The 15,650-nt window shown below is 45.7% G+C and overlaps 1 protein-coding gene across 3 annotated transcripts in view; it reads right to left on the bottom strand.

Annotated features, from left to right (window-relative positions):
* LOC115316298 (TNF receptor-associated factor 4) overlaps positions 1-11,042 on the bottom strand; it is a 51,565-nt gene extending 40,523 nt beyond the window's left edge. For 2 of the 3 annotated variants that reach the window (XM_029975693.2, XM_029975694.2), the window contains exon 1: positions 10,969-11,042. The gene's annotated coding sequence lies outside the window, so the exon portion shown is untranslated. The remainder of the gene's footprint in view (positions 1-10,968) is intronic. The other variant, XM_029975695.2, reaches the window with a different exon arrangement.
* Positions 11,043-15,650: the final 4,608 nt, after the last annotated feature.

The following is a 15,650-nucleotide window of genomic DNA, read 5'->3' as shown; positions in this document are numbered from 1 at the left end:
ACCAGAGGGAGTGTCACTAAGACAGTCTTTTCTGAACACCCGGTGACGTCTTAAAATATGAGGAGAGCGGTCATGAAGATGAGTTTCCTGAAGAGCAAGAGCTATCGGGCGAAGCTCATCCATGAAATGATTTACATCATCAATATTTCTTAAAAGTCCGCGACAGTTCCATTGCATAAAATTTACTTTTGTCATTTATAAAATTTGTATATGTCGTAAAATGCAAATTAATAAAACTTGGTAGTTAAAAGGTTAAAACTCAGGATAAGAGACCACTTGAATTACTTTGGCGCAGCAACCGGTTTTTTGTTCTTCCCTGCACGGGTCTGCGTCTGCCACTCCATACTATCCGGGTCAGAAGCAGGAGCAGCCAAATCGTCTAACTCCATGGACAAGTCTGCCTCTTGAGTTGTGTCGCTGGTGTTAGCCAGCGTTTTCTTTCGACTCGGATCACGGGGAGCCAGGCCCCGGCCGCGACCAGCCGAGGAGGCAGCGGAGGTGCTGGGCAGAGCGTCTTTACACTCTGCCTGCTCCGACCCCTTGGGTACTAGGGGAGCAGCACGGGAGTTGTGCCGCTCTTTGGAGGAGGCCCTCTCCAGCGAGTTGGAGCGAGAGTGTCGCCCCTTCTCACCGGGGGAAGGCGTCGAAGTAAGGACTGGCAATGGCATTGCCTGCCTGTCCTTAGACTTGAGGGCAGCTAGTGTGCTCCCTCCAAAAGGTGGGGAGAGCTGCTGCCCCTGCGGGGGGGGGTGGGGGCCCGAAGGGCCACTGCCAGGGCTTCAGGCGAGACCTGGGTGGCCTTCGATTCCGTTCGCGGTGGAGGGCCCCTGCGCACCGCGTCGGAGTAAGTGCCTTTAGAAAGAAAAGAGAATCTTTGTTTTGCCTCTGGATACGATATGTTTTCTTTGGCTCTCAGGGTAAGGATTTCTTTCTCTTGTCGCCACAAGGGGCAAGAGCGAGAGTAGGCAGGGTGAGGACCCTTGCAGTTGGCGCAGGAAACGGCATCGTCACAGATGTCGGCTACATGGTCGTGGCTGCCACACTTTGCGCAAGTCTCTCTCCCTCGACAGCTGCGCGATCCGTGACCAAAGCGCTGGCAACGGAAGCACCGCTGGGGGTTGGGGACATAGGGGCGGATGCGGCAATTAAGGTATCCTGCCTTGATGGTTTCTGGCAGTGTGTGTCGTTCAAATGTAAGAATGACGTGTTTGGAAGGGATTTCCTCACCATTTTTTCGGAATATAATGCGCTTAACAGCAACAACACCAACACCTTGGAGTCCCTCGAGGAGTTCTTCCTCACTAGTGTGCAAGAAGTCATCCTCGGAGAGGACCCCTCGGATGGTGTTGAGCGTGCGGTGAGGGCTAACTGACACTTTGACGTCAAGAAAACTAGTCAACTTCAGGATCGCTTCACTTTGTTTTGTGGTGGTTACCTCCACTAAGAGGTCTCCGGAGTGCTGCTTTTTAGCCTTGTAGGAGAACCAGACAAGGTTTTCTAGTACCTTGGCAACAACAAAAGGCGACAGCTTTGCAACAGGTTTATGTTCATCAAGCGAATGAACAACGAAAAACTTTGTAAATGTTTCGATTTCAGGATCTTTGTCAGTGGTCTCGGGTTCAAGACAACGCCTTTTAAAGCCTTGCCCTGAACGGGGTTTAGAGGGGTGGGGCGCCATAAGAGGGCAAAGAGTGTTCAGAATCCGCGGTGCAGCGCCCACCACCGAGCCCAACAAGGGGTTAGGTAACGCACCATAACAAGAAGGGCTTGGCTGGAGACGTTACGCTAACAGTGCTGCCGGGAAACTATACCCAAGTGTGGGTCAAGACAGAGGTCCATTGCCACCCAAGGTTAGCCCTTGCCGCCAAAGAGGGGTGAAAAAGGAGTGAGATAAATGAAAGAGAAGTAATGGAAACAGGAAAGGTAAAAGTGAGAGATCGGAGGGGATAGTAGAAGAAATGGCGACTAGACTGAATCATCCTGGCCGGGCCTTACCATGACTCCCGTCTATGAGAAGCGGGGGCCGAAGTGGTCCAAACCTGCCCCGGGCTCGGCTCAACCACCAGGATTCCCTTTTCCCCAGACACGGGAAAGCCACGCACAGCCAGACGTGGGCGGGCGAACCCGCATGACTCAGGGTCCGTGGAGACGCCACTCTCCAAACACCTGCTTTCACAGGTGCCCCCTGCGGGGAAAATAAGATAATGCTTTACTTTGGTACGCAAGAAGAGCCTACAGTGTTACTCAACAATAAATGAACCATAACCGCCTTATGTTCCTCCATTCAAAACGTCTAAAAAATAATTACAATGCAGTTGCTTAACAAGACAATGAAGTGACAAAAAAAATTAGGGGCTTAATACTTCTGGTGGAACCAGCTGAACAAGCAAGGAAGGAGAAACAGAAAAAACCACCAATCGCTGGACTACCAACTAGCTCAACTCATCCCCGTAGTAAGCTTAATATTTGTTTGGTAAATTTTTCCCCTAAATTGTTTTTTGCACTATTTAAACCGTTACACGCAATCTAGAGGGTAACGCTGCTCTCCGCCCCGCCCCGTGCTTCAAAACTAAGCACCCTTTCTCGGCTCTCATTGGATGGAGTGATGATTGGCGTATGAAATGTTCGCTGTAAATTTGTTTCTTCGTGTTGAAAACAAATAAAACTAGATAGAGCCATTATTGCTTTCAGAAATATCCCGAGAGTGTATTTCTGCTTCAGCCACTTCGGCTTCAAACGTTAAGGAACATGGCAGCGTTTGCTGCGTGCACGCTTGTTGAGCTCGTTTATTTTTTATTAGTGCAAGTAGTTCTGCGTTATCCGAGGTTCTTAGAGGAAGATCTCCTCAACCGATCTAGTTTGATGCAAATAACTGTCGGATATGCACTCCTTCGGAAGCGCTGGGCGCGGGTGCTTGGGTTCGTGGCGGGACTGGCCTAAGCCTATGTCCCACGCCTTCGGAAGTGCGGTGTGGGTGGGTGATTGGGTTTGTTGTGGGACTGTCACGTAGTGTCCCACGTCAAATAAATTGCTTTACTTGGCTTCATTTGTTCCCTTGGGCGTGTGTGCGCTGATTACAGATGTTGGTTCCCGTAAAAGCAACCCCGCTCGTCAGTGGACCGTGCAACCGTTCTGATTGCAACCACGCTTTAATACCCAGAAGATACCTACTACAGAGGTCATGATTCGCGAGCCATTCGGCTGGAGGCAATTGGGCGTTATATTGTACATGTTCTTGTCATTTCGCTACGAAAAGCAAGTAGCTCATGTTTTCCAGTGCATCTGGACTACCAAAGCCAATATTTTTACGTCGCATTTAATTGTGCGTTATGACGCTCACCCACCTTGCTCGCGAACGCCACGTTAAAAACAACAACAAAAAAAAACAAGAACAGTAAAACTGGAAAGACGAAGTATTTTGTTGATTTTTTTAGTCCTCTCTGTTGTATATTTAGGTTTGATTGAAACTCGTAGCCACCATGAAGTAGGCTTTAGTTCTCTATAAATTACAACTATTTACATGGTGGCGAATCTGGTATCTGCATAATTCAGCTGGGGCTTGCGCGTTAGTTCGAGCATACTCTGTGGCGTCGTGTTGTCAACGTCGTCGTCGTTGGTCCGTGCTGGGACACAACACTTTCTGCCGCTTATTACCGCAAATCGATTGACGCTGACAGGCGCTTGTATTGGACCGCGGCTCGTGCATGATGGAACGCCAGAACGCCGCTTTCATGATAGCGTATTCTGAGCGTTGCAGAAGTTTTTAGGCGGGGCGGAATTGCGGACGAACGGAGGCGAAAACGGACGCCGACGCGCAGCTTTCCTGTCCGCGTCTCACAGACACTGCAGACGAAGATAGACGATGGTGAAATAGCAGACGATGCCGGTGGCTGCCGCGCTTCTGCTCGCACGACCATACTTAGTTTCAGCTTCCGTCCGAGCGCAGCCAAAGCTACGTGTGACCGGAGCCAATCACGCGCCGGCAATAGGTCAAGCGATCTCGCCTGCACTTTTGTATCACTCCGCTGCGCCGCTGGTCGCCCGCGCCGTCCGTGCCGCCCGCCCTCGCCGAGTAGCCAAGGGGATGTATTTCGTCTGCTACGGGTGTATTAACGGTATCATATGCTACAGGTTTAAAAAGTGCCCTTTCCCGTTCTAAAATTTAGTCACAGGAGATGTCAGTACGTAGGCTGTCCGCTGGCGTTTGCGTCCGAGCTTTCCACCTGTTCGGCATAGTTTCGAGATGTAAGTACACGTTGGAAGGTGCTCGATGAGCTAGGGCCCAAGGCGCAGTCCTTTCCACCAGCTTCTCGGCGTTCAATGTGATCGGCAGGTAAAGGTGTGCCCTGATTTCGCCGCGTATCAGTGAATTGTAGTGGCCCGGTTTGATTAACAACTTCGCTGTACGACGCGGCCGGAGTCTCCTGCCGAATGTGAAAGCAGACATTCATCACGACCTCTCACGTTTGATGCCGAAACGTGCCTTCGCGAAAGGACGTTTTGAAGCGACTTGGTGAGGAAAGCGACATTACGGGAACGAGATCACATAGAACATTCGAGCGCTGCAGCCGTGTTGCCAGCAGATGTACGTGTTCTCACCAAACCACATGCATTTACATATATTAATAAAAACATAAACTTCAGATAGGTAATTCCTTTAGTCGCAAATCATTGTCAGCAGTACACATCTGGAATATTATGCAATGTTTACGCACAACACAGTTATTTTAAAAAAAAATACTTTTGCGGACTACTTTGTGGTGCGTAGGAATACTCTTCTCGAAGTTGCGAACCGCCCCTCAGCTTTTGGCTGCGCTTGGACGGAAGCTGAAACGAAGTTTAGCAGGCGGTGCCCAAAGTAGACGCACCGGATGTCGTGAAAGGGACACACGAGACTTCTTAACGTGTTCAGCCGAGCAGCCAAACGAATCCACTAGTAATGGGAGGGGCTACAGATCTGTGGGAGGGGCTTATAGCGTGCCTTGACCTCAAACTAAATTGCGCCTAACGGCGTAAATACACCATAAAAAAAAGTTAGTGAAAGAATATAAGCGTTTCTAGGAGCCCAGATTTACTACGGGGGTCGGAACGAAAACCTCCGAGTGTTTGGCTCGCAGCGAAAACTCGAAGGACAGGAATATCATCCGCGTTTTCGCATCGCGAGCCTTCTGATTGCTACAAGAGTAGAAACTTAAGTGCAACCCACGCTTCAAACCTGCTTTAAATCAACCTAAAATTGACTGAATTAGAGGTTTTCGATGACGCTGAGCAAGTTTCTCATCAGAAACATATTTTTATTTGCCCCAATTAAAATGTCAACCAGACAGTTTTAGGGAACTAGTGTGTTAATCTTGCTTTTGCAATTCCTGACGTTTAAGGTGGCTTCCACCTTTGATCCCGAAAAAGTTTCTTTTTTCTTTAACCTGCCCCCCCCCCCCCCTCCCTCCCTCCCCTTATTAACAGAAATATTCGAAAGGTTTTGCCTAGACACACGGAATAATTTTGATGAGTGTCGCCGTCCAGGCTCATACATAAATGCATTCAAAATTACACGAAATCGATTTGGAGAACCTGTACTATCCTGCCGCTCTCCCAGAACCGCACCCCATTTTCATATTAAAAACATGGTGAACATTGCGAGACGTCTTTCCTTATTTATTTTTTTTGAAGGGATGTGAATTTATTTAAATGTAAATGTACAAAGACGACGCAGAGAGCCGAAAAACTTTATTAAAAAAACATGGGGCTGAATTGTTTTAGGTTTTCAGAGCAAAAGTTTCAAGGAGAAAAAAAGAGGCATTGGGCTAAATGTTTCGAAGCATTCAGAAGGTGTAGCGGGTGCAGTAATGAAGCCGAATTATCTTTTTTAGCGATGAAAGAATTTTCTGGAAAAGCGTTTTATCTTAAAACTATAACTGAAGCGGTCATAAATTTGCAATGTGTGCTCTAGGTTATAACCAAATTAAGTGTTTCAAAATGGTTCGAGCGCGGAAAATTGCGAGGCGCAGGTTATCGGTTTGATAAAGAGTAGTTAAAAAAAAGGTGTTCATACTCCGTTTCCTTCTCAACCCGAACAGGACAAAAAGCTACCTACAACAGAAGCGTAAAAGACTAAAAACGCATCGTGACAACGGATTCTTCGAACCGCTTGATTGAATCAGTTGGCAATAACACGCGCGTAGAAACAGAAGAAGTCTCGTGATGTGGCGCTTCTTCAGAGTGTTGGTTGGACCCCATTGGCTCGTAACGTTGGTACTGCTCGGACATAAAGACTAAGCTCAGTATAGTAAGACTATAGACCTTTGCGAAAATCGCCCTCTGGCCACAGCCATCTTTGTCTGCTGGGCTGTGAAGGCCTTTTGAGCATGCGCTGTCGATCTGCTGTGCGGCGTATCAGACGCTCCGCGTGCGTCCACAGCTCAGTGACTCAGCGTTTTTCACCGGGGTGATAAGCGATGGAAGCGTCTACAGGCGGTGTTTTCTAAGTCCAATCGCAGCTGACGTTACTATGTAGCCAATCATGCAGTGGCAGAACTCCATTCTCACGGCGCACTTCGTCTTAGCGTGTCAAGCATCACGGACGAAACCAATCATGCAGCAGAAAGGTGCCGCGATCCTTCACGTCTTTTGTGCGGCATTGGTTTAGTCGGTCATAGCTAACACACGAAGACGTGGAGCGCCGTGAGAATGCACTTCTGTCTCTTCATAATAGGATACATCAGATTGTGGCGTCGGATCCCGTCAGACAAAGTGAAACGGAGTCTTGCCGTTTACCTTCTGAGTGCGAGGACTAATACGACAAGTTTTTATTCTGGGGGAACGAAACGACCCAGAGTTTATAGTCATTGACAGAGTAAGAACGACAGGGTGTTTTGTTTTACTTTCGAATTCCCGGCATCCAACAAGCGCTCGTTGCCTTCTGCTGTGCTCCGGCTGCGAGTGAACACTCGAAGCTTACGAGACGCCGAAGTACCATCGAAGGGAAGACGCCCAAATTGGAAGCCGGAGAGCTGACAGACCTGCATGCCGCTCTAGTCCTGTCAGTGATGAGACTATACATCCGGGATCCACGAGTGCTTCACGAAGCTACTTCTTGCATCGCTTGTCAAGTTGTGTGCGGCAAAAAGTTGGTTTCGGTGAATTTGATGTTTCCGCGCTTAGTCGTTCTTGACGAAATCATTGCACTTTTTGATCACTCCGTAGAAAGATTTTTGCGCTGCGTCAGAATTTTCTATCTCGGTTCACCACTAAGAGGTTTTCAAAAAAACCAGTTTAAAATAAATGCAACCAAATTTTTGAAAAAAAAAAAAAAAAAAAAAGATACCGCCGTTTGCTACTAGAGATGTCAAATAAAACATGATATAATCTTTAAATAAAAACCGCCGCCCGTTTTTATGCACAGTTCAGTGCCATTGATACATATAAGAACACTAACGGCCTCAGATGCCATCCTGTGCTACACCCAAAGTTGGAAAGCAAACAAGAGGCAAAATATAGCTTACGGTTTCGACGCGAACAGTTATACGGCGTTCTGAATTATTTCTTCTCGTTTCTTTTTTATATGCTCACACCTCGCTGGGCCGTCCATTCTTAATCTTGGGACTTCTGCTAAAATCAGTGCGCAATCTAAGGCAGATAAGACCGGCTGACGCCTCACACCGACTTACTGTACAGGTAAAATACAGTGGTGAACTTTATTTTCTAATAAAATGTTTATTACTTTAGTGTATTTTTGAACGTTACACAAGGTTCCAAACTGTGATAAAAACATTACAAATTTTGTTAGACTACCTTGTTTGGTTTTTATTATTAATATTTGTTTGTTTATTTCCGTGTTTGCGAGATTACTTTACAAAGACAAAATAGAAATACCTTCGTCACCTGTTCATTTAACAGTTTAATTGAAACTTTGTCAACACTCAAACCCCTTGCGTCCGCTCTAATATCTGGGGTTTCGTTTGGTAGATTTTTTTTTTTTACTTTAGTAAGAAAGTCCCAAGCCCACAGGTATTGTTTTAAGGGTTTTATTCTTGTACCGGCAGTTGGCTACACTGCGCCACCAAACGCCGTTCACTTTGAAGTTGGACTCTAATAACTACTTCGAAAACCACTGACCGCCACGAACATATTCTTACGAGAACGATATATTAATCAGTGGTTGAGCTTTATCTAAGGTGTTTTTACATCAATCCAGAACTAAAAAAAAAAAATCTTTCGTTAGCCGTTCTTTAAATTTTTTTGCCAGGCTGGTGGTTATGCTGACCAGGGTATCGGAACAAAACGAAAACCAAAAACGAAAAACGAAAAAAACGATATTTTTGGGCGGAACGGAAACGTAATCGAAACGTTATTTATTATTTTGTTCCGGAGTGAAACCGAAAAATTTTCTTTTCGGTTTTTGGTTCAAGGGAAAATATCAGGTATTTCAGTAATTCGTTTCACGCAGCGAAGAGACAGCCGTTGGTTTGTACCATAATTAAAGAGAAGACAAGCAAGCCATCGCCCCCACGTCTTAACTCCGGGCGAACAAGCATAGCAAAAACAAAGACAAAAATACAACGAGAAACAAAAAACATGACGCAAGGCGCCATTGCTTCCCACCAATGAGAGCGCGGTGGCGCGACGCCTCCACACGCTCGCAATGCTCTCCTTGGCTCTTGCGCCCAGAGCCGTATATGTAGAGAGTTTGGTCAATGGGGAGGTGCGGGCAGAGCCAGGGCGTGCGGCAGACTCGGAAAGAGGGCTTGGCATGCTCTCTTGACCAACCAGAAGCCGAAAAGAATCCCCTAGCGGTGGTAGCGAGAAACAGTTCTGATCAAAGGTCTATGTTCGTATATGGTTTTAATAAGCGCGTCAGAGTGAAGTTTAGTAACTCTTTATGCTTGAAAATAGGGTGCACGTGTTGTTTTGATCATGATCATGCAGAAACATGTAAGAAACGAATGCGCCACTCAACTCTGGTTTGCTCGGACAGAGTGTGACCACTCGGACGGCGGATTCCCGGCCCTCGGCGCTTGGCGTACGGATTATGTCGATCGTTCCGCTAGTCGCACTCCTCCACATCATTTTGGATGAGCGTGATTGAAACATCACGTGTACCATATTTTCAGTCATCGAGAGTTACTCCAATGCAGTTATCAGCTTTGTTTCTCGCGACCACCGCCAGGGTATTATTTCCGGCTTCTGGTTGGTCATTTTCGAATTTCTGAAGACGCCCTGGAACACGCCCTGGAACACGCCCAGCCAGCTTTCAGCCAATGGCGCCTCCTCATTTGTCTCCTATACTTCCCAACGAATGGCCAAACTCTCTACATATACGGCTCTGCTTGCGCCCTCTCCCTCCATGCTTTCTTCGGACGACACAGACAGACAACAGATCACGGCAAGCGAGGGAAGTTTGTGACCCGGCGTTGTAGAAGTCCATCTTTTGTTTTTCTACGGATATGGCAGTCTGAGACTCTGTTGCAAAGGTGTACTTCTTCATCCCTATGGGCCTTCAGGGCCTTCTCGGCGCTGAAATTTATTTTATCGGACCAGAGGTCTTGCCTTTCACCGAGCACACTTGATGACGTGCTGCTTCTGAGATTATGCTCTGTGCCTTGATCACGATCTCATTCTCAAGGCAATGAACATGATCTCAGAAGCAATGTCGTTTCCGCGGATTCCTCTAGAGCGCCTGAATTATCTATTTTTGTGTAAAAATAAAAGTTACGTTCCTTTTAATTTTTGTTGCGATCTTTTTTTTTTTTTTTTTTTTTTTTAATAGAAAGAAACCGTTACGAACCGTTACGGAGCATTATTTTTTCGTTCCGGAGCGGAAACGGAACGGAACTTTTTTGTATGGAACGAAAATGAAAACGGAACGAAAAACATTTCGTTCCAACACCCTGATGCTGACTACCAGAAAATATGCGAAAATATTTAATTAGCTTTTGTTAACTAAACCTTTTCCATCGGCTTTTTAAATGTTATAAAAAAAAAGCTTGTTGTAGGCGCTCCGCGGTGAGAAATAGAATCACTGTACTGGTTTTCAAACCGAAAATGTTCAGGCAAACATCACCAGTGACATCGATCCTTTCGCCCTCCGCCGGATCCACGAGCGAAGCCGGGTACGGTAACGCCACTCCATCCCGCTTAGTTTTGATCTAAATGTATGCGGTACAAGGATGAAACCTCTCGCCTCGAAGCGCCTGCTACAAACTTGTTTCATTAGAATTTAACTACACGTTTAGACCCTATTGAGGTCGGCCACCAGTTGTAGATGTGAATGCAAGCATTCTAGTTAATAAGCTAACTAATAACACCCTTCACCTCCTTTCTTGTGGCGCTCATGGCTACCAATGTCTACTTAGATCTAAAGCAACAATACCCCAAGTTTATGCTGTTAATTTTTGACCTACTAATAAAACGCCGGTTATACTACAAAAAGTATGTATACAACCGTTACCCACCCTCATAGATCAATTCATACATCTGCCAAACAATTTGTTTACGCTGTCGCTGATTTTAACGTTAGGCTATATTCGATTTCCTACCTGATAAACATGAAATTCCTGACTCGCAATAAGCACTTATTCGCGTTTATACTACGTGAGCTCAAACATTTGTGCTCCAGATCGCTTTAGCCTGGCAGGTCCTTTGCGCTTAACGTTGTAAAAAAATTCCCCGTAGATATATTATCCTCTTAATACATTAAAACTACCACCGCTTATCAAATTCAAGTTGCGATATTTTACTTGAAAAACAAACAAAGCATGTCTGGTACACCCTCCACGAGCAACTACCACTATGAAACTCGCCGTCAGCCGGTAGCTTACACCACATTCCAACGCATATACAGAAGAAAGACCACAAGTTTCGCCCAAAATACAGCTGACTTCGCCATGACATTGAACAACCGCCCCAGAGGGTGCCTTTGGAATCATCTAAAAATTTCACGCTCGAGATGCAAAAGAGACAGCTGCTTACTCGGCCTGCGCCCTCCCGTCCGCCATCTTGATGTTTGCAATCCGCGACGAAAATCCGACGGGCTCGATCGGTTCGCAGACGTATCATAGAGTAATATACACAAGGTAAAGAGCGGACACTGCCATAGGCCCCAGCGGCCCAGATAGACCAGTGACAGGTAGCGCTCCTAGCGGGCGGTATTAAGTGTAATCTGATTCCGTTTCCGGTCAAGTTAGTTTCGGTTTCGGTTTGGGCGTTTTTGCTCCGGTTCTCCAATACCCTTCTCTCTCTCTTTCCTCCCCGCCTCGCTCATCTCTCGGGAGCACCTTGACTCCCAAAGCCGCTGTTTTTTTTGTTGTTTTTTTTTAATACTGACACACTTTTGCTTTATTTTTTACGATAGAGTCCGTGCAAAATGTGTCAAACAATATTTCAACTTACTTCACAAAGCAGAAGTATATATATTTCTTGTTCTTTTTCTATTGTAAAGCATTGAAGTTACACAATCGCCGCATTGACTCCTGGCTGGTGGAACATTTTGGGGTCAACAACAGTAAGTGGTTCGAACACATTTTATTGGACCACATTCATGTACACATTATTTACTTCAGAAGCTCTGTATGTTTTATACGAAAGAGATCGATACTCACAAAAATAAATGAATATGAAGGACTTCGGCATTCGTACACTTCGTAATAGATTCTTAGCGGAACCAAGTTAACAAAACCCTTCCACGGAGAACATGTTGTATGATACATTCACTTTCACGCCGACTCGGGTACAAGAAGTAAGTGCAAAAATAAATAAGACATCGCTATCATTACCAGTCATAAGAGTATAATAACAGTGCGAAGCACACGCCGGATAACACAAATTCCCGATTTCCGGCAAATATAAAAAAACACCAATTTGCATAGCCTCAAACTCACTGCGGGCGAGCCATTACCAAACAATGAGAACTCTATTTGAAATCTGACAAGATTCAACGTCCCTAAATATTCCCCGAAATTGTCCAGAAAAGAAATATGACTTCAGAAAAAAGAGGCTAAAAAACTATGGACAGTGGATACAAAAGTGGATACATTTTCTTTCAGATATTGTTAGCCTCTATACACTATTTTCTATCGAATTTGTTTAGAAAGTGGACAAATATTTTTGTTAGAGGGCCGTGATACACATTCGCTGGAAAAAGGGGGAAACAAATATTTGGAGAGCAAGCTGCACCGCCCACTTAATCACTTTTTGTTTTTGGTTTGGCAACCGCCTCTGTTAATACGCTATTAACAGTTAAACCTGTCTCGTTCTTACTAGCCACTGAAGAGTGCAACCGAACTTTGTCCGAATTCCGGTTAAGAAATCAAACATGTCAACACAAGCGTATTCTGCAAAACAATTTTAAAAACCCTTTGTGGTACTCCTCTGGGCAAAGGCGAAAACCACCGAGACCTTAAAGTGTGCTATACAAGGCGGCACACACTCCTCGAACATCTGTCACACTCTCTATTATGGGAAGAAAGTGATTTTCTTGTTGCTGAATGAAATGAAAGGCAGCCTGTGATGGTACTACTAAGTTTCCGAAGAATTTTCCAGGCACGTGGTATGCTTTAGGAACAAGGCAGTACTGGTGAGGCCTGGTCAAGTTATTAGACTCATTCGATAGCAGCTGAGAACAACCACAGCTGTAAGTTGTCTGTTCAAGCAAAAGCTTGATCAAATAGCCCCAAACCTAATAAAAACGTGGACGAGTCATCAATTATGTTAGACCAGATGTCTGATGCCAGCTCAGAAATATCCTCTAGTGGCGGGAAGTTATCAGTTGGAAGACATTCCGCAATGTCTGAAATTAAACTTTCATGGTGCGAAGATATTTGCAACTCCTTTAGGAGGTCAGCCTTGTCATCTTCTACGTTTTCATTGTCCGACAGTTTGAACAGTTTCTTTATTCAGAGGTGTTTTAGTCCTGAGGTGAACTGATGCACATTTGGGTTTGTGTTGCAGCCCAGCATTTGTCGTATCTAGCTCCAAAAACGTTCTCAAGTGCGTCTTGCTGCAGGCGTCGTGTAAGTAAGAACTTAAAGTCATGGCTGCTTGAAAGCTCATCCCAGAGCATGAGGACACTTTTTATAGTAACTTGCCACCCAATGATGGCTTATGGCTGCCTCCTACTTTGGAACTGCCATGCTGAAATCCATCCGAGTTACTGGTGGAGAAAATCAAGTATTTGAGATTCACCCTTCAGAATGGCATGACACAACTTCTGCCCTGTCTTCTTGAATTTTTTAGCTATTTTGACAATCAAAAAGTATGTCCATCCTATCACAGAAATAGGCTGTAGCCATGGCTGCCTCAGGAAGTTCCTTTGCATAAACAAGAGATATGATTACATGAAAGTTTGAGGCACTCAGTACCTGTGGGGCACAATTTTCTTCCATGTTACAGAAAGGTTTTTGAATAAATGTGTCTCTCAGTAAGTTTCGGAGTCAATTGCAAGCTAATCTCATGGATAGAACAATGAAGTTCAACAATAGAAGACCGCTCAATGACCTCATTTCCAATGCAAAGTTTGTGGCCTTGGAGATTGCTCTTGGTTGTTTTGGGAAGATCCGGAACATCAGAGACAAAGTAAACGTTTTAATTAGAATGCAATTAAATGCAAAGGTGCAAGCGAGCTGGACAAGAATGATGAAAATAATCCCTGGAGAAGGGGAACAAGAGGGACAAAGGACAAACCTTTGTCCCTCTTGTTCCCCTTCTCCAGGGATTATTTTCATCAAAGTAAACGTGTTCGTTGTCAACTTCAAAAAATGGCTTATCACCAGACACACCAAGCTTACGTTTGAAGCCCCCTAACCACAGACCACAGCCTTTACTGTGAAGCCAACAGTCTTAAAGGGGCGATGCACTGATATTTGTATTTTGCGCAAATACCGCTTAGAAAGAATCCCTAACGTTAATGATCCGTAAAATATACCCGTTCGTTTTCACCACACGCAATCGAAGTCGCAGAAAAAAATAAAGAAGAACGAGCAGAGTTCACCCCCTCAACTCGCAGCCAGAAGAAGCGGCCCCGTGATCTGGAGCCGAGTACATGCCGCCAATGTTGGTCATAGTCATGCGCTGGGGTTGGCAAGGCACAGGATACGCGCTGAGTTCCAGACATTGTTATGGTTCGGCGGTTGTCGTCATTGCAGCGATTGGACACAGGACACTACCCGAATGTTTCTCGAGCTATCGATTATCACGAGCCCAAATCGAGTGTCCACGCCATGCTCGGGTCCAATCTATGAGCCGTATTCAAATATCGTCACTGGGTGGTACTGCTACCGTCCAGCTATGTCATCAGGTTTTTCGAAGGAGAGATTGAATAAAAACACTGGGTTTTGTCCTCGAAATTACAGCGCAACAGAGGAGTTTCTTGGTCAGTGGCGTTGCGTGCGAGTATCCTTGAGTCCCACTAGTGCCAGTAAGCTCGTGTAAAGTGAAAAACATTCCAATTGAATATCATTGCACCGCCCCTTTAAGCTCCCGAATGAGAGAAATGAGGAGACTGCGTTAAACAGAAGACGTTGTTGGAGTGTGCACAACAGTGTGTGCAAACGCACCTCCTGGAAATTTCAGAAAGCATAAGAACCAAGGCTCCATCCGCAATGTTAGAGGTCCGTTCAACACCGTCATATGTAAACCCATGGACAATGTCGTGTGCAAGGTCGTAAGTTAAATTCTTTTTTTAAAACAATCTCATCGAAAATCAACATGCACACACGTTCAAGTGCAGCCAGACAGCCCGGCAGAAACAACAGCGCGAGAAGCTCGAACCGATCGGCTCCACGAATTCACGCCGAGCATGCGAGCACGCGGGCGGTCATGCGTCACCTTGATTGTTGCAAAGTCGACGGAACATGATGCAGCAGAAAGCACAGATGGACGGCACGCACGGCACACACGAACGACGCAGGGACGAGCAGAGGCCATGCAGAATGATGCAGAGGAGGCGACGGCGTGCAGGCAGGCAGGCCATGGCAGGCGCCATTCATCACGTGGTTTTTGTGACGTATTTGATTTAATCTATTTAGTCGTTTTAAGTACTTTAAACAATTTTAAAGCATTGCCATTTAAAAAATAAATACTTTTCACAAAAAGAGTTTTAATTAATTCTAACCAAATTGTAGAAAAGCGCCACGTAGCGGAGGGTATGAAACGCACTATCTGGGCCGCGAATCGGCTCCTGTGTCCTCTCTTTACGTTTACTATATTACTCTATGGACGTATGCCGGTCCCTCGTTCAGATAACAGCCGGATTCTCGCAGCAGAGCACAGTTACCCGTGGCAACGTGATAACCGTATCCGTTGGAGCTAGCGTCGCCCTGTGGTGGAAAGATTAAGGCAGAATAAAATAAGAAAGAGAGCGCTTGAAAAAAAGCGTTATTCATAATGCTTCTTTTTGTGTGTGTCAGCGGGTTGTGACCACGCGTAAACTTAAAGGACGGGGGGCGGCGAGCGCTTCCCCTATAGGCTCGTCATACACCAGCATTTTTGTTTTATGTTCAAATATTTCGTTTTCGGCGACATGGCAGATATTAGGTCAACGAAACAAATTTGTGCAACGGTTTGCCCGTGACGTGATCTCTATACAACCCTCCACCACCCCGCACCCGTGCACTCTTACATGCACCTACCTGCCCGCTGTTTCGCCGATCACACGC

This window comes from Ixodes scapularis, unplaced genomic scaffold, assembly GCF_016920785.2.
Source record: "Ixodes scapularis isolate PalLabHiFi unplaced genomic scaffold, ASM1692078v2 PGA_scaffold4__175_contigs__length_147842914, whole genome shotgun sequence".
Lineage (NCBI taxonomy): Eukaryota > Metazoa > Arthropoda > Arachnida > Ixodida > Ixodidae > Ixodes > Ixodes scapularis.
Note: the sequence above shows the minus strand (reverse complement) of the source record. Positions and strands in the feature narration are given on the sequence as shown.